The sequence below is a fragment of the Mus caroli genome, unplaced genomic scaffold, assembly GCF_978045245.1.
Source record: "Mus caroli unplaced genomic scaffold, Mus_caroli_1 scaffold_17, whole genome shotgun sequence".
Taxonomy (NCBI): Eukaryota; Metazoa; Chordata; class Mammalia; order Rodentia; family Muridae; genus Mus; species Mus caroli.
Genome location: NW_028227272.1, coordinates 88454064 through 88473813, shown reverse-complemented (window position 1 = coordinate 88473813; position 19750 = coordinate 88454064). Strand labels below are relative to the sequence as shown.

Here is a 19750-nt window from a genome sequence, read left to right as displayed (position 1 = left end):
AGCAGCGCCTCTCCATGGTCTCTGGGTCAGCTCCTGCCTCCCTGTTCCTGCCCTGTGTGAGATCCTGTTCTCACTTCCTCCATCAATGAACTATAGTCTGGCAGTGCACACCAAATAAACCTACCCTCCTGAACCTGCTCTTTGGTCATACAAACCCTAAGACAGGGATGGGGAATTTCAGGCCTACACCAGCTAGATTTCTCCATGTTCCACCAATCAGGCATGTGACGTCTTCAGCAACAAGGTTTTATTAAGTTCTGCAGAGAGACTAATAGCATTGAAAATATTCTATAGTGTCTTTGGTTAGTATATTTATTCCTGGTGAATATCAGCATAGAGATGTGAATGGCCAGGCTGTATCTCCATGGTAGAGAGCTTACCTAGACCTCACTGACTAACGGCTCCAAAAGGGGCAGCTTATTCCTGGCTCAGGGTTTCTCATTTGTTAACCTGTGGTCTATCAGCATGGGCGCTATTGTTCTGTTATACGATAGCTCAATTTAACTCTTTTTATATGCATTTATGTGTATATTTTAAGAAGCTTCCGTGGTGGTGGGTTTTCATATGCCTTTTTAAAAAGTGTGTGTGTGTGTGTGTGTGTGTGTGTGTGTGTGTGTGTGTGTAGAAGAGTCCAAAAGAAGTCACCAGATTCCCTGGATCTAGAGTTCCAGGAAGTTATGAGCTGCCTGATATTGGTACTGGGACTCAAACTCAGGACCTCTGAAGAGCATTAAGTGCTTTTAACTGCTGAGCCACCTCTCCAGCTCCCATGAAAATATTTTTAAACCATTGCTTTTTCCCCTCTCAATAGCAATAGCTTAAATGAGGTCATTTCAGCCGAGCCCACTATGTGTGCATTTGTACTTAAGCCTCACGTGATGGTTGTGTCTGTGGAGCTACTCAGATACCTGTTAAACACTATGCTAGATGTTTCTGTGCTGGGGTTTTTAAGACGAGTCCCACTTTTCTAGGGGCAGCTTGAATCACTGTAGTGGCCGTGGACGTGGTGATGGTGGGTGAGACATTTCTGAGATGGCCCTGGCAGGATTTCCTGACAGAATGTGGAGTGTGAAAGAAAGGAGAAGTCGCGGCCAGCACATGCTTCTAAGTGAAAGAAAGGAACTAACCTGTTGTGACAGAAAGCAACTGAGAGAGCAAACAGTTTGACCCTGCTGCTTCAAATTAGCATCCGTATCCCTTGCATCCCTCTCATCCCTCATTTGTAGTGTTTGAGACAGGGAGTCATCCTGCCTTAGGTCTGGAGTGCTGAGATTATGACATTATATGCACTGTTATGTCTGGCTAGTGTTCCTTATTTTGTAATGAAAGACTGGTTTTTTTTGTTTGTTTGTTTGTTTGTTTGTTTTTTTGGATACTTGATTTTAAAAGAAAAGAAATCTGAAGTCTGTGCTTGTAGAATCTTCTGGATAATACTACAACTTTGAACTGTTTATCACCACCCATCCATTCCCCTGCCATCACTATTGTGCGACCTCGTTGGCTAACAACTCCAAAAGGGCAGCTTACTCTTGTGTGAGTCAGACCTGTGGTCTCTGCGAGCACTTCTCAGGGTTCAGGCACAGAGAGGTGCGGCTCTGTGACAAGCTCACACTGGTCACAGGCGGCAGGGTTTGAGTTGAATTAGGTTAGATCTTAGGATGCTTACTCCTTCGAGACACCTGGGCCTAATTGCAATACTGTGCTGTCTGTCTGTTTGTCTGTCTCAATAGGAAATTCTTGGCAATAACCTTGAGCTATCTACTTATAGACCCAGAGTGGAGAAAGGCAGTATATGTAGCCTTTGGGTCATTTTTCAATGCTTGTTCTTTAAATTTTATACATGGGGGGCAGGGAGGAGGGACAGGGGAATAGACTTCCCTGCATTGATGAGGAAGTGTAACCAGACACTATATGCTTAGTCAAGAGCAAACATTTCAACATAAAAAATTCCCCATACGTTTGAGGAAGTGGGTCCACAGGCCAGCAGGCCACCAAAGAACCAGACAGCTATATATACGCTCATAACAGATTACTTACGATGGAAGGAATAGCACTAGCAATATACCAATAGTGTAATTGGTCCAGGCCAGTTCTCCTCGCCTAGATTAATGAGAGGATGTGGGCGGGCGTTCAGTGTAGCGTACTCGACCCATGATCGGGCCTGGGAGGTGAATGGAGGCTTAGTCTTTTTGTCATCTTGTGTTCCTGAGATGACCGAGGTCTTTGGTTAGTATATTTATTCCTGGTGATTATCAGCATAGAGATGTGAATGGCCAGGCTGTATCTCCATGGTAGAGAGCTTGCCTAGCATGTGTGGACCTCGGGGCTCAATCCTCAGCACAGCAAAACAAATCAAACAGAAAAGAGTACAGGATGCAGGAAGCAGGCACTGCCTAGAGCCTTAACAGGTAGATGCAGGGGAAGATTTGGGTTCGGCCAGTTGAATTTTAGAGAAAGACAAGGCAAGAGCTTCATTTTATCCCCCCCCCTTTTTTAAAAAAACAAAAACCAAAAGAACAATAACAAAAAACCCACATAATGCCAGGCAGTAGTGGCACATGCCTTTAATCACAGCACTCAGGAGGCAGAGGCAGGCGGATTTCTGAGTTCGAGGCCATCCTGGTCTACAGAGTGAGTTCAAGGACAGCCAGGGCTATACAGAGAAACCCTGTCTCGAAAAACCAAAAAAATTAAAAAATTAAAAAAAACCAAACCCACCCAAACTCACTGTTTTTCATTCCGGGACCTAACTTACTCCCCACCCCAATCTTGGCCTCACCCTCCCACCAACCTGCTGGGGACTCTGCTCACCACCTTGGCCTACTGGGTCCATTGGACATGGACACAGAGCCTCCTCCCCTAAGGTTTGCCATTGATACACTAAAGACAAGGCTGCAGATATATTGACTTCTGCAGGGCCCAGGGTGACGGGGACTCTAAATCCTGTACTCACTTCCTCCCTCCCTCCCTCCCTCCCTTCCTCCCTCCCTTCCTCCCTCCCTCTTCCCTCCCTCCCTTCTTCCTTCCTTCCTTCCTTCCTTCCTTCTTTCCTTCCTCCCTCTCTTTCTTTCTTTCTTTCTTTCTTTCTTTCTTTCTTTCTTTCTTTCTTTCTTTCTTTCTTCCTTCCTTCCTTCCTTCCTTCCTTCCTTCCTTCCACAACTGTCCTGTAGGACAGAAATCAGGGTATTAAAGTTCTGTCTGCTCCTTGCTCCCAGGGATCCCTAATGTGCTGCCTGCCCCCTGGCATTTCAGTGTCTTAGGCCAATCTCACTTTGTTGGCAGATGCCTATACACCCCGAGGTCAGGAGGAAGAAGATGAACCTTTCCGAATGCACACTCTGGCTGCCCTGCAGGTCTTCCTTCATGCATCCCAGGGAGGGCAGGGAACTGCTCCTGGAGGGCTGGGGCTTCTCCTGGAGGAGAAGGGGCTGCTCTTACTCTATTCAGTTGAAGATTCCTTTCCTCAAGGTGGGCCTCATCCCGTCTACCTACTTGATGCCAACGGATTCTATCCCAAGCTTCGCCAGCCGAGTCTCTAGTCCTCGGCATGAAGGACAGGACTGCTGGCTTCTATCTGCAGAGACCTCCTGTCTGGAGGTCGATGGTGGTGTATAACATCATCACAGGGCTTGAAATCCATCCTAGACACAGCCCTGGTATTATTAAGGGCCTTTCTATGTGGTGCTGAAATCTCAGGGACCATCCTAGAATTGTCTATTTTGCTCAGCTTGAAGAATGATCAACCATTGTGGGAATCCATTGCAGAGTGGCAGTTACAGAGTGGCAGTTGCAGAGTGGCAGTTGCAGAGTGGCAGTTGGCTACTGCTGGCCACCACACATACATAGGCAGTAAAGGTTCTTTTGCCAAGATGAGGTTTTGAGAATTAACCAAAGTTAACCAATCAGATGAGAGACAAGTTAACCAATCAGATGAGAGACAAGTTAACCAATCAGATGAGAGAGAACACCTCTCCTAGGCCTATATAAGCAGCACCAGTTCTGGGCTTGCGGTGACTTCGCCTCTGCAATCAAGCTCTCCCAAAAAACGTGTGTGGAAGGATCCTGTTGCAGCGTCGTTCTTCCTGGCCAGTCGGGCGTGCGCAAGAAGTGGTGCCGAAAACCCAGGAAAAGAAACATCTTCAGGCATGAGCGAAGACCCCCCTGCTACAGGGAGGATTCAGAACTGCATCAAGGGGAAGGAGCCGTTAATAAAGTGTTCCCGTAAAATAGACTGCTGAGAAGGATCCAGCGTGGATTCAGAACTCTTCAGCTGGGGAGCGGTGGTAATAAAGTGTTCCTGTAAAACAGATTGCTGAGAAGGATCCAGCGTGGATTCAGAACTCTTCAGCTGGGGAACGGTGGTACCGGTAAGTATAAAGAAATTAATGTGAGTCTCTGAGAGGCATGCTCTCCTACGAAATAGATCCGATAATTTTCGCTGGGGTTGTGCTGCTTGCTATCTTTCTTGCCTTGATCTTATGCCATAGCCTTAATTGTCAACGCCCAAAATGTAAAGATACAAAAGATAGTATAAAAAATAAAAAGCAGAAAATTAAGTCAATTTACCCTCCTCTCAAGGACTCTGAGTTGTTAGAATTGTCCAGCTCAGAGGATTCAGAATTATCAGCAGGAGAGGAGGAAGATTTGAAGGAGGCTGCTGCTGAGTATGAGGCAGAAAGAGCTGGTCCAATAGGGAGGAGTTTCAGTGCTCCCCCACCTACTCCACCTTATGCAGATAAGAAAGCAATTGGCAATGGTCACTCTTTTTGCACTCCTAGAGGGCTGCAGAAAATATGTCAGGCTTTTCCTGTTTTTCAGGATCATGCTCAACAGCGATATTATGAGCCAATATCGCATAAACAGGTGAAAGAGTTAGCAGAGTCAGTAAGGACCTATGGAGTTAATGCCTCATTTACTCAGTCCCAAATTGATAGGCTGGCTCACAATGCCATGACTCCTTTTGATTGGATGAGTGTGGTAAAGGCATGTCTTATGATGGGACAGTATCTAGATTGGAAGTCTATATGGCATGATCTGTGTTTGAGTCAGGTCCGTGCTAATGCTACTGCAGGGCAACCAGCATGGAGCTTTGAAATGCTTACAGGTCAGGGTATATGGACAAACAATCAATTATCATACCCAGTGCAGGTCTATGATCAAATCAATCAGGCAGCAGTGAAAGCCTGGAAAGCATTGCCTAATTGAAGAGAGGTATCTGGTAACTTGATAAAAATTATTCAGGGAAATAATGAGCCGCTCTCTGAATTTGTGGCTAACATGATGGAAGCAGCAGGACGCATATTTAGTGATTCTGAGGCCACAATGCCATTAATTGAACAATTAGTTTATGAGCAATGTACCAAAGAATGCAGAAATGCTATCATGCCATGGAAAGGGAAAGGACTACAAGCATGGATGAAAGCCTGTAGAGAAATAGGAGGACCCCTTTCAAATGCAGGGCTGGCTGCCGCAGTTTTGATGGTGCAAACAAAAGAAATAACCTGCTATAATTGTGGACAAACAGGCCATATGCAAAAGCAGTGTACAAAGGGTAGAAAGAGTAGGTTTGAAAAGACAGTACCAGGTATTTGCCCAAAATGTGGGAAAGGAAGACATTGGACAAATGAATGTAGATCAGTCAGAGATATAAAAGGAAGGCCAATACCTCAGTTTAAAGTACAACAGCTAAAAAACAGAATGAGGGGCCCCCGTCCCCAGGGCCCCCAAATGTATGGGGCATTTCAGACCACAGTGTCCATGAGGTCACCCACAGACCAAGGAGAGCCACTCCGGGTTCAGCAGGATTGGACATCTGTGCCACCTCCAGAGTAATTCTTACACCTCAAATGGGGTGCCAACCTATTTCATCAGATTTTAGAGGTCCCTTACCAAAAGATACAGTGGGCCTACTGTTGGGTAGGTCCTCTTCTGCTTTGAAAGGATTGATGATACATCCCGGAGTTATAGACTCAGATTATGAGGGACAAGTAAAGATTACGTGTTCTGCACCCCGAGGTATAGTAGCCATTTCTCCTGGAGATCACATTGCTCAATTGCTGATTCTTCCTAGTTTGCATAACATGTTCCCTAGTAGCCAGGATTCCCGAGGAGATAAGGGACTTGGTTTTATAGGAACTAATGTGGCATACATATCTTTAGATTTGGATAATCGTCCCACTTTACAATTACAAATAGAAGGAAAAACCTTTAAGGTATAATGGATACAGGAGCAGATAAAAGCATTATAACCAGTAATTGGTGGCCTGCTTCTTGGCCTGTTAATCAATCGTCACATAGCTTACAAGGATTAGGATATGAGGCTACCCCAACTATAAGTGCAAAATCCTTACAATGGAAAGATAAAGAAGGAAGGACAGGGCTTTTTCAACCTTATGTACTCCCTTTATCTGTAAACTTATGGGGAAGAGATGTGTTGTCAGCCATGAACTTTATACTGACTAATGATTACTCTCAGAAAAGCAAGGAAATGATGAAAGGAATGGGATATATACCTGGACTAGGTCTTGGAAAAAATTTACAAGGCAGAATTTCACCAGTTTAAGCCACAGAAAAAGCAGATAAGAAAGGGCTGGGATTTTTCTAGGGGCCGCTGAGGAGCCTTTGCCCATTCCGTGGCGTACGGAGGATGCGGTGTGGGTGCCTCACCCTCTGAGAAGTTAAAAGCAGCTACAGAATTAGTACAAGAACAATTAGACCTGGGACATGTGGAACCCACACAATCACCCTGGAATACCCCTATTTTTGTTGTAAAGAAGTCAGGTAAATGGAGATTGTTACATGACCTAAGAGCCATTAATGCACAAATGCAAGTTATGGGTCCTGTACAAAGAGGACTCACCCTACTCTCAGCTCTACCTAAGGATTGGAGAATTATAGTAGTAGATATTAAAGATTGTTTCTTTTCCATTCCATTAAATAAGAAAGATAAACCTAGATTTGCATTTACTCTACCTTCTGTTAATCATATAGAGCCTGATAAAAGGTATCAATGGTGGGTATTGCCCCAAGGAATGGCAAATAGCCCTACCATATGTCAGTTATACGTAGGAAAAGCTTTGCAACCAGTTAGAGATGGTTTCCCCTCCTTAAAAATTTGTCACTATATGGACGATATTGTGATTTGTGGACCTGAAGAAGAAAGTATACAGCAAGCTTATGGCTTGCTTAATGAAACTTTAAAAAATAATGACTTGATTGTTGCACCAGAAAAGGTACAGCAGTCTAATGTTAATCATTTTTTAGGGGAGCCACTATTATTCTACGGTGTGTCACGCCACAAAAGATTAGTATAAGAAAAGATCATCTAAAGACATTAAATGATTTTCAAAAATTATTAGGAGATATAAATTGGATTAGACCTTATTTAAGGATCCCTACTTCGGAATTAAAACCTTTATTTCAAATTTTAGAAGGAGAATCACATATTACCTCATTGAGACAATTAACACCTGAGGCTTCTGATGTTCTTAGGAAGGTGGAAAGAGCTATCCAAAAAGCACAGTTAGATCGTATAAATGAGCAAGAACCTTTGTACCTATGCATATTAAGAACCATAAATTTGCCAACTGCTGTGTTATGGCAAGATGGTCCTTTAGTATGGATACATCCACATATATCCCCTAATAAGACTATAGAGCATTATCCCACCATGGTGGCAAATATGGTCCATAAAGGTATAAAAAGTTCAATTACTCACTTTGGAAAAATGCCTGATAGCATAATTGTTCCCTATACTGCCACACAAATGCAAATGTTATGTGCAACTATAGATGAATGGGCCATTCTTAGATGCAGTTATTCTGGTTTAATTGATAATCATTATCCTAAACGTCCTTTATTACATTTTATGCTATTGTATCCAGTGATATTTCCAAAGGTAATGGCTATACTCCTATAAAGGGAGCCGTTGATATTTATACCGATGGATCCAAAACAGGAATTGGAAGTTATGTGATAAATGAAAAGGCTGTAAGGTTGCAATTTACACCAGGAGCCCCTCAATTAGTAGAATGTTTGGTGGTTTTAGAAGTCTTTAAAAGATTTCTTATGCCCATAAATATTATCTCTGATTCTGTTTATGTGGTTAATGCTATACTAGCATTAGAGACTGCTGGAAATTTTAAGCAGTCTAGTCCAGTATCTGAAATTTTGATGAAAATATAAGATTGTATTTTGATGCGTGAGCACCCCTTTTATATTCAACATATTAGAGCACATACATCATTACCTGGACCTATGGTTAAGGGAAATGCAATTGCTGATTCAGCCACCAGAGATATGGTTTTCCTATCATAAAGCTCTATAGACAGTGCTAAGAATTTTCATCAACTTTATCATGTCCCTGCTTCTACATTACGACAAAAGTTTAAGCTCACATGAACAGAAGCTCGAGATATTGTCCTACAGTGTGGTAGATGTGTAGAATTTATTAATGCATCTTCCGTGGGCGTTAATCCTCGCGGATTGCAACCCCTAGATCTTTGGCAAATGGACGTCACGCATATCCCAGCTTTTGGGAAATTACAATATGTACATGTGTCCATCGATACCAGTTCTGGTGTCCTACATGCCTCTCCATTGACAGGGGAAAAAGCAGTTCATGCCATATCTCACTGCTTGGAGGCTTGGGCTGCATGGGGCAAGCCCTTAGTGCTAAAGACAGATAATGGTCCTGCATATACTTCTTCTAAATTTAGCCAATTTTGCAAACAAATGCAAGTGAAACATATTACTGGGTTGCCCTATAATCCACAGGGCCAAGGCATCATTGAGAGAGCCCATCGTACTTTGAAACAATATTTGCAAAAACAAAAAGGGGGGAATAGAGGCTATGACGCCAAAGATGGCTCTATCCCTTACAATATTTACTCTTAATTTTTAAAAATTGGATGATGCTGGAAGATCACCAGCTGAAAGACACAGACAATGGCCTCAATCGCCCAATGAAATGGTCAAATGGAAAATGTCCTTGATAATAAATGGTATGGCCCGGATCCTATATTAGTTAGATCCCAGGGAGCTATTTGTGTTTTTCCGCAGGGTGAAGAAAATCCACAAGGACCGTGAAAGATCAAGATGAATCCCAAGATGATCCTGCTCCTGATGATTGAGACCGAGATAAGTATACATTTGTGGACCATAGTAAGATCATGGCCAGTACCTTTACCGGTACATTCCAATTCTTCTACCTGGCCTTTGTTTTTTGCAAAGGAATGTTTTTTTGGATGTGCCTTATGCACGGCAAACTCCTCAAGAGCCACGGGTGTATAAGAGTACTAGTTTTCATTTAAATTATACACTATGCTTTGTGCATAATGTGGATAAACCTTTTATACCCTGTATATTTTTTTTTTAAAGAAAAAGATTATCTCTAATTGGGCAGATCAAATTAATACTGCTGACACTATAAGTCAGATAGCAAAAAAAAAAAAAAAAAAAAAAAAAAAAAAAAAAAAGTCTGAGGCATTGCTTACCCTGCAAAGGGCAGATTCTCATATCGCCTCAGGGTTAATGTTAGTGAATCAGAGAATGGATATTTTACAACATAACATGGAACAGATGATGGATGACATATAAATGAGTTGTGTGGCATCCACTCCGCATGTGTGCACTACTCCCGTTAGGTATATTAATGATTCTTTTATTAGAAGTACAGACCTATTAAATTATCTGAAGGGGAACTGGTCGCAGGAGCTGGAAAGGTTGCAGACGAAGCTGCAGATACAGATCCTGAACCTTAATGGAACCAGAGTGGAACCAGTGACCCTTGGAGAATTTACCTCTTGGCTTATCTCTGCATTTTTTTACCTTAAGGAATGGGTGGGAGTGATTTTGTTTGGTGCTGCCATATGCTGTGGACTGGTGTTCATGCTCTGGTTGGTATGCAAATTCAGAACCCAACAAAAACGTGACAAGGTGATTATAACTCAGGCACTTTTAGCTATTGAAAATGGCACCTCCCCTGAAGGTTGGTTATCTATGCTCAAGAATTAGTTGGCATCTGAGTTCTCTGCTCTTGCACCCCATGGATTTATGGATCCATTGCACTGGGATGAGAGAGACTCAACGATCATTGATCAGCCCTTGCACATCGCTGAGGTTTCCTCATTGCACGCGATAGGGTGATCATGATTTCCCCACTAATTCATTTTTTGGCTGGCCTCTTTTGTAGAGTTCGCCCTAGGTCATTTAGCAGTTACTGTCACACAGCACTGCGGTATCCAGAGATGGGCAACTTTCCTCATGCACAGACCAACCTAAGACACGGGGCCCAGTGGTGATAGGGTTACCCTATGATGGGAAAGGCTGTGACATTAGAGGAACGACCTAAAACAGGAGCCACGGCGGATGGACATAATTGCATAGGCCTAGACCAGCCTCATTTTATTAAAACAAAAAGGGGGAGATGTGGGAAGCCATTGCAGAGTGGCAGTTACAGAGTGGCAGTTGCAGAGTGGCAGTTGCAGAGTGGCAGTTGCAGAGTGGCAGTTGGCTACTGCTGGCCACCACACATACATAGGCAGTAAAGGTCCTTTTGCCAAGATGAGGTTTTGAGAATTAACCAAAGTTAACCAATCAGATGAGAGACAAGTTAACCAATCAGATGAGAGAGAACACCTCTCCTAGGCCTATATAAGCAGCACCAGTTCTGGACTTGGGGTGACTTTGCCTCTGCAATCAAGCTCTCCCAATAAACATGTGCGGAAGGAGCCTGTTGCAGCGTCGTTCTTCCTGGCCAGTCGGGTGTGCGCAAGAAACCATGGCCAGTCCTGCCACAGGATGGGCTTCCTGGGTAAATCCTTAGCACTGAGCTTAACTAGCAGGAAGTGGAGTAGTGTATTTCCTGAGAGAAACCTAGCAAGGGGAAGGGGGAGGAAAGACTGGGGAGACCAAGCTTCAGGATGGCCCTCAGGGCAGTTCTCATCAAGGCTAAGTCAGAGCTCCTTGGTGAGGCACTCCTGGGGATGCTGACAGCATCCGGGCTGTCTCTCGGCAACACCCAGGCAGGTAGGGATGGAACCCTTCACTCCTGAGCCCTGCATGACATTACCCTTACCCACCTGTCTGAATCCATATCCAAGCAAGATGACAACCAAGTTAAACTGTAGCGCAATGTTTGGTTATCCTCATAACTAACTTACCACCCAGTAGGGCACTGGCTGGTCTACAGCTGAGTAAGACCATTCATGACAATTGTCCCCAGGGCAGCCTGAGAAGGGTGGGGAAGAGCTTCCAGCCTAGTCCCTGCTTGATTTCTCTGTAGCCTCTGACCAGGGCCTGTGGTCTCTTCAGCATAGAGGCCTACCATCTAGTTCTGGTGGGCAACCCGGAGCAGTGGCTGATTGACTGTATTGTTTTGGGGTTCTCAGAGACATCATTGACCAGAAACTCTTAGGGAGGTGGCTCCCTGGCAGGCACTGAGATTTTCACTTAGTAACTCATGGCTCTGTGATCCCCACTCACAGGCCACCTCTGCCCAAATGCATTGGTTTTTGCTTTTACTTTTTCGTTAGCTTGTCAAGAAGCAGGTCTTCCTATGGCTTTTCATACATCCGAAGCTTGGTTGACCCTTCCTGTCCTCTCTTCTCACCCACGTTCCAAAGTTTATTTTAAAATGTTAATACTACAACCTGCTGGAAAGGACAGCCTTTATCTAAAGTATTACCTGAGGCTTTTCAGGAAATACTTCAGATAAAGATAACTAAAATGTAAAGAAAATAAATACAAAATTCTTTTATAGGCACAAATAAGCACAATGTTCAAAGACGTAACCCTCCCTGTCCCTTGTTTTGAGACAGGGTCTCCCTGGCCCAGGCCAGCCTCTAACTCCTGTGCCCTAGGATGGCCTTGAACTGACTCTTCTCCCTCCACCTCCTGAGTTCTGGAATCACAGATATACACCGTCATGCCTGGCTTATGTGGCGATACTGAAGGAAGCCAGGGCTTCAGGCAATGCTAGGCAAGCTCTGTGCTAACTGAGCTGTATCTCTGCCTCCTTTTAAAAACTGAACGTAATCAAGTAATTTATCATTTTGCCTTGGTTTTTAAGACAGGTTGCAGATGTAGTGGACACAGACCCTGAACTCCTGACCCTCCTGTTTTTGTGTCCCAAGTACTGGGATCAGACGCTTTCACACCATTACCAGCATCAACACACAAAACGGAGGAAGTCATCCTGTATCCATCTTCCCCATTCTGCCCCTCAGTGTAAATATTCATTCCCTCCACTGGCTAGGTGCAATATCTGCTTCATGTTAACATCGGTGTAACAGTCTGAGGCACTGTTGTCTGCTCACTTTAAAAACAAATACATGACTGGTGACAAAAATGTCTTGCCTGTGCTCTGGGCAGATAAGAGATTAGATTGTGTAGAGACCAGAAGAAAATAATGCATGAGAACCTAAGACAAAGCGACTACAGGGGCTGCCTGTGTATTCTTCTGTTAAAACCATGCATTTCAGGACCAACTCAGGCTCTCTGAGCACAGAGCTGCCATTCAAGCATGAGTGACTTCAATTCCTGAACCCACATAAAAAGGCCTTGTGTGGTGCGCACTTGTAATCTCAGTGCTGCACAGATGGAAACAGGCGAATCTGGAGCTTACTGGTCGACCAGCCTGGCCTACTTGGTGAGGGCTTGGCCAGTGAGGGACCCTCTCTCAAGAACAATTAAGAGAGACTGGAGAGATGGCTCAGTGGCCAACAGTGCTTGTGGCTCTTGAAGAGGATCCAGGTTTGATTCCCCGCACCCACGTGGTGGCCTGCAACAATCCATAACTCCTGACCCAGAGGATCTGATGCCATCCTGGGGTACCAGGATACATGTGGTACACACACATATGTGGAGGCAAAATGTGCACACACATAAGAAAAAGTCAATTAGAAGATGGGTGGTGCCTAAGGAATGACACACCTGAGGTGTCCTTTGACTTCCACATGTACACACAGACACACACATGTTCATACATGCACACATACACACACATCATACATGCACACATGCACACACATGTCATACATGTACACATGCACACATACCCATGTACACACAGACACACATGGGTACAAACATGCACACATTTACATGTATACACAAGTACATGTTTTCACATGTGCACATACACACACATGCACATGAACACACATGCACATATAGGTGCACACACTGATATTTTTCTTTTCATTCCCTAGGCTCTAACCTTGGCATATCTAGGTTTGTTTGCTTTGACTTTTTTTCTTGTTTTGTGAATGTCTAGGATGATTTGCTAAATTCAACTTTAACTAAAATAAGAAAAACAATACAATTTGTGATAAGACTTGGGGAGAATAGCCCAAGAGTCAGGTTAGCCATGTGAGAAGCTCGGGTCAGCAGTGCTAGCTGGCATGGCAATGGCTTTGACGCAGCTCTCGTGTGTATCTACGGGTATGGCTCGGTGCTAGAGTGCTAGCATGCCTAATAATAAATCATAGTATTTATGGTTACAGTGTGACATTTCAATAGGTGTATACAAAGCACAAGGATCCAGGCAGGACTAGTGGCAAATCCATGGTTAGGAACATTTACTATTGCCTTGTGTTGGTATTTGATACTGTGCCAAACACCAGCTATTTGAAATTCTCACTGATATTTTCCAACCACAGTTATTACCCTACTGTGCAAGCAGAACATCAGACGAGGCTCTCTGCCTCTCCTACACCTGCACCCACACCCCCCTCCTTGTAGCCCCTCCTCCATGTTCTTCTCAGACCGGCTGTCCCCTTCCCATTGCACGCATACCCTAGACGAAGTTCCTTCGCAGGCTGCACTGGGCCATCGTAGGGGGCTGAAGCACATGGCAAGGAGAGGTTGAGTCAGGGTGCCTCGGCGTTCCCTTATCTGAGAGGTGCACTTCTAGAGACTGTAAGTTTGCGCCCACGTTGACAGCAATGTTTACAACCTGTTGTGCTGTGTCTGCTGTGCTCTCGGAGGCTGAGCAGCGCTGTCTGGGACCCAGTGATGTTGATTTAAGAGAGTTGTCTCTAGTTACATGCAGCTGGACTAAGCTGACGACCATACAGTCAGACATTTGCCATGGTTTGACTTTGGGGATGGGGAATTGGGTGAGACAGGGTTTCTCTGTGTAGCCCTGGCTGTCCTGGAACTCTCTCTGTAGACCAGGCTGGCCTTGAACTCAGAAATCTGTCTGCCTCTGCATCCCAAGGGCTGGAATTAAAGGCATGTACCACCACTGCCCAGCTAGTATGATTTTTTTTTTTTTTTTTTGGTTGTTAGCAATCAAAAACTTTAAGACAGGTGTGGTGCTGTATGTGGAGAAAAGGGAAGGGGACTTATCTCTGTCCTTCATTCTCAGGACATGTATGATTCTCATAGTGTGTGTTCACGTGGTAAAAAGCTCATTGCGAGTTTACACCTTCAGTCATAAATTGAGTAAGGGTTATAACAGAGAATATGCACGTGCATATACACTAGGAGCGAGTATCTGGCTTAACTTTCATCATTTGTTACTAGCATGGAGGGCCATGGAAAGCTTAAGACTTTATATAACTAAGCCCTCCTTGAAGTTTTGACAAACTCAGTCAATATCTTATCCCCTGCTTTTGCACGTGGGGTCCTGTGGTGTGTATCTTTTGTGACCTTTCTTGATGGTTTCTATAACCCCTTGGAATATGCCCTAAGTTCTAGAAGTCTGCTGTTACCTCAGAAGCAATCAAGAAGTCCTGTTAGAAAAGGGACTTGAATGTCTGTGTGGTTGTTACCCCCGCGTGCTGGCTGTTTCTGCAGAATGGACACCCTTTGCCTTTGCACACTCACAGTCTGGGGTCTTCCTCCAGAGACTTTCAGGCCCTTACAATACATCCTAAGCCATCTGCCAACACTGGGAGGTACCAAAGGAGCTTTATCTCTTAAAGGGGCCCAAACATTTCTCAGGTCTAAGGGACGCCGTCAGCACTTGTGAGGACGGGAAATGGTCTTTTATGTTTCCCAGCCCCAGGGCTTGTTATGTGTTTCTTAATCCCAACTTCACTCCAGAATCAACCAAGAAGCCTTGTACAGACCCCCACCCTAGCTGGAGAGATGGTTCAGAGGTTAAGAGGATCTGGGTTCAATTTCCAGCACCCACACGGGGCCTCAAAATCCATCTGAATTTTTAGTTCGAAGGGGCCCACGGCCTCCAAAGGCTCCTGCTTGCAATGTGGTGCACCTAAACTCATGCAGGCACATTCAGACACACATAAAAATAGTAATTTTTTTAAAAAATGTAAGTGAGCCGGGTAGTGGTGGCGCACGCCTTTGATTCCAGCACTTGGGAGGCAGAGGCAGGCAGATTTCTGAGTTCGAGACCAGCCTGGTCTACAGAGTGAGTTCCAGGACAGCCAAGGAACAGAGAAACCCTGTCTTGAAAAGCAAACAAACAAAAAAAATTATTATCAAGATATGTTATATACATGCATGAAAATATCACAAGGGCCTGGGATACAGCCTAACTGTTGGTCGAGTGCTTGCCTAGCAAGTACCACATGCTTGCCTTGATTCCCAGCATCTCCTGAACTGGGTGTGACAGCTTGTGCTTCTAATCCCAACACTTGAGGGTACAGGCAGGAGGACCAGAAGTTCAAGGTCATTCTGAGCTACAGGAGCCCTGGTCTATTCAAGCAAGCAAGCAAGCAAGCAAGCAAACAACAACAACAACAAAGAAAACCTGTCATAATGAAACCAACTATTTTATATTATTGATATATGCTAAAATACACCCAGCGTCAGAGGATGAGAGAACAGATAAAGCCGACAGTGGCCAAAGGCAGCTATAGTAGCCACACTGACATCAGAACCAGATATAGGACAGAGATTGTGCCTAGATATTTTTCACCAGGCTTGAGAGATGTCTCAGACATTACGTAGGACAAGTCTACGTTAAAAGGTGGTTCCTTTGAAGCTGCCGATGTAACTCGGGAATGTGTGCCTGCTGTTCTGTAGCAGAGTTCCATTTCCAGAAGGGAACGCGCTTTAGAGAAACTTCACCTCACCAGCATCCAGGCCGAACCTCTGTGAAATTCAAATGTGAGTCAACTGAATGGGTGGTCTCAATTTTTTATTTAGGACACCTGGCAACTTTGAACAGGACATATTGCCTTCAATCACCCATTTAAGAATCTTTTCCTGGTCAGGAAAAGAACGTGCTAGGCAGTCGCACAGAAGCTTTGCAAGGAGCCAGGAATTTGTGTTCCGGAGAGTTGAGTATGGAGAGGGGCGGGGCTGGTGCAAGCTGTGGCAAGCGTAGCCCAGGAGCCCTGCGAGGATCGAGCTTGGTCGCCTCTCGCCAAGGTAGCCCTGCCATGGCACAGTTCTTGTTCATTTGCACTCACTGCTTCAACTGGATGCGCCCATCCCCAATGCCCCGGTTGCGCGCTGGCAGCCCAAAGCAAAGGAAGCCACGGACCCAGCCCCCTGGCCCATGCGGGCTACCAACAGATCACAGGGCACTGGACCCGGGGCCAAACTCCTGGCAAATCTAGTTCCAAGGTTCAGACCACCCCTAGGAAACCTGGAAGTGACCGCTTTATCCCCCAACGCAGTGCTTCTCAAATGGAGGTGGCCAGCTTCCTCTTAAGCAAGGAAAACCAGTCAGAAGACAGGGCAACGCCCACCAAAAAGGAGCATCAGAAAGCCTGGTCTCTCAACCTGACCGGTTTTGATGTGGAGGAAGCAAAGATCCTCAGGCTCAGCGGGCAAACCTCAGAATGCCCCCAGAAGGCTACCAGAACAGACTGAAAGTACTCTACAGCCAGAAAGGCACGCCTAACTCCAGCAGGAAGGCTTGCAGATACATCCCTCTCTGCCAGACAGGAGTCTTGATGCCCCCGAAATCTGGAATGACTACTACCTGAATCTTGTAGATTGGAGCTCAGGAAATGTATTGGCTGTGGCACTGGACAACAGTGTGTAATTATGGAACGCTGGTTCTGGTGACATCCTGTAGTTGTTGCAAATGGAGCAGCCTGGGGACTACATATCCTCGGTGGCCTGGATCAAGGAGGGCAACTACCTAGCCGTGGGCACCAGCAATGCTGAGGTCCAGCTCTGGGATGTGCAGCAGCAGAAACGACTTCGAAACATGACCAGTCACTCTGCTCCAGTAAGCTCCCTCAGTTGGAACAGCTATATCCTGTCCAGTGGTTCACGGTCTGGCCACATCCACCACCATGATGTTCGGGTAGCAGAACACCATGTGGCCACACTGAGTGGCCATAGCCAGGAAGTATGTAGGCTTCGCTGGGTCCCAGATGGACGACATCTGGCAAGTGGTGGCAATGATAACATTGTCAACGTGTGGCCCAGTGGTCCTGGAGAAAGTGGATGGGCTCCCCTGCAAACATTCACTCAACATCAAGGTGCTGTCAAGGCTGTTGCGTGGTGTCCCTGGCAGTCCAATATCCTGGCAACAGGAGGAGGAACCAGTGACCGGCACATTTACATTTGGAACGTCCGCTCAGGGGCCTGAGTGCTGTGGATATGCATTCCCAGGTGTGCTCCGTAATCTGTTCTCCCCACTGTAAGGGGCTTATCTCAGGTCACAACTTTGCCCAGAGCCACTGGTTATTTGGAAGTATCCAACCATGGCCAAGGTGGCTGAGCTCAAAGGTCACGCAGCACGGGTCCTGGGTCTTACAATGAGTCCAAATGGGGCCACAGTGGCATCAGCAGCAGCTGATGAGACTCTACAGTTGTGGCGCTGCTTTGAGATGGACCCTGCCCTTCAGCGTGAGCAGGGGCGGGGTGGTGGTGGTGGTGGTGGTGGGAGCCAGTGTAGCTAAAAGTAGCCTTATCCACCAAGGCATCCGTTGAACAAACCCATTTCCTTTCTTGTTTTTATTTTATTTTTTCTAATAAAGTTCGTATCTTCCTTTCTTTAAAAAAAAAAAAAAAAAAAGAATCTTTTCCTTAAGCAAGGCCTGGTGTTGCGCACCTTTAATCTCAGCACTCAGACATTTATGTAGACCACCAGTATGGCCTACACAGTCATTTGATGGCCAGCTGGGGCTACACAGTGAGACCTTATCTCACTATAAAAACAAACACAGCCAACAAGAATAAGTTCCCTCATCCCCTTTTAATATGGCAGCCAAGTTGCTAAGTCCAAATAGGGTGACCTGTCTCCCTCTAGTGGCGAATCCTGTCAATGCACCTTCAGTGACCAAGCCCTAGTCAGCCCTCACCAGAAGTTAGCTTCTAAGTCCCCAAAGGTAGCAGTGAAACAAAGGGGACAAAAAAGGGTCTTTATACTTCCAGGGTCCACCTTAGAAGGAGATGTTCTGTCAGATGCACGTCAGATGGGCACACAGCTGCCGTCGACGTGATGGTGGTGTGGTTCTCAGGAAGATTTCCCAGTGCATGATGCACCTGTACGCACTGCCTCTGTGTAAGTCAGATCCCAGAATATGAAAAGCGCTACGAACCTGGGGAGGCGGTGCAGTAGCAACAAAGGGTCTCCTTAAGTAGCTAGGGACACATCTTGTAAAAACAAATAAAAACAAGCAAAAGAACAATTGATCGCTCTCTCTTTCCTCAGCTTCTTCTGTGTTGAACCCAGAACACTTGGGCAGAAGGTGTTAGTTCATCGTCAGTAATTTTAACTAAAATGTGCATTTTCCTTCCTCTTCCCAAGACACCCGCCCCCCCCCCCCCCAGCCAGAATATCTAATCTGCCAAGTTCTAAGGGGTGAGGGTACAGGGGACTTGCAGATCACTAGAAGACTGAATTCCTTCTTGCCTTTTTTCCTCCAGGTGGAGAAAAAGACTTATCCCAGTAGGAAAGCATTCCACCACAGAAATCCACATGTATTACTCATGCCATTCTGTGATCACTGCAAGCCTGAGAGGAGTTGTAAGAAAAAGCTGATTGTGGCCTGGGGACACTGCCCACCGGACACGTGCTTGGTGTGCAAGTGTGAAGTCCTGAGTACAAACCTCCAATACCTGACAAAAAAAAGCCAGGCTTCACTGTTCATGCCCAGTCCTGCATTGGGCACACTCAGGGAGATCCCCAGAGCTTACTGGTCAACCAGCCAAGGCAGGATGGTGAGCTTCTTCTTCTGTGAGAGGTCTTGTTTCAAGACGATAGGCTGGAGGACAACATCCTATGTTTACCTCCACGTGTGGGCATGGGTACGGACACGTGTGACACCTCTGTACTCACATTCCTGCTCAGGAGTGTGCACACTCATGTGGACAGCACAGCAGACACACGGGGGTGGGGGAGAGGGAGAGGGGGACAGGGGAAGAACGAGAGAAGGGAGAGGAAGGAGATATTAAGAGTTTTGTGTGTATAGTTTTCGAGATTGGGTTTCTCTGTTTAGAACTGGCCACCCTGGAATTCACTCTGAAAATCAGCTAGCCTCCAATTCACAGAGATCCACCTGTCTCTGCCTCCCGAATGCTGGGATTAAAGGTGTGTGCCACCACCACCTGGCATGAGTTTCAAATGTAATGGAATTAAAATATTCCCTCCTGGAGTGAGAAGGGAAGCCCTTAAAATTTAGGAAGCCAAGGAAACTCAAAGCTCAAGAAGTTATAGGATCCCCAGAACCTTCAGCGGGGTTGCAAGTGCGGTGTGCAATGGCTGAGGCTGAGGAGACTCCCAGTAGAGTCCTGCCTGTGAGTTGGGCACGGGGCCTTTGGGAGTCCTTGTCTGAGCTCTTGTGAGAAACCTGAATGACCTCGCTGGCTCAGC

General features: G+C 45.6%; 1 pseudogene; it reads left to right on the top strand.

Annotated features, from left to right (window-relative positions):
* Positions 1-16355: 16355 nt before the first annotated feature.
* LOC110311952 (cell division cycle protein 20 homolog pseudogene) lies at positions 16356-17865 on the top strand (annotated as a pseudogene).
* Positions 17866-19750: the final 1885 nt, after the last annotated feature.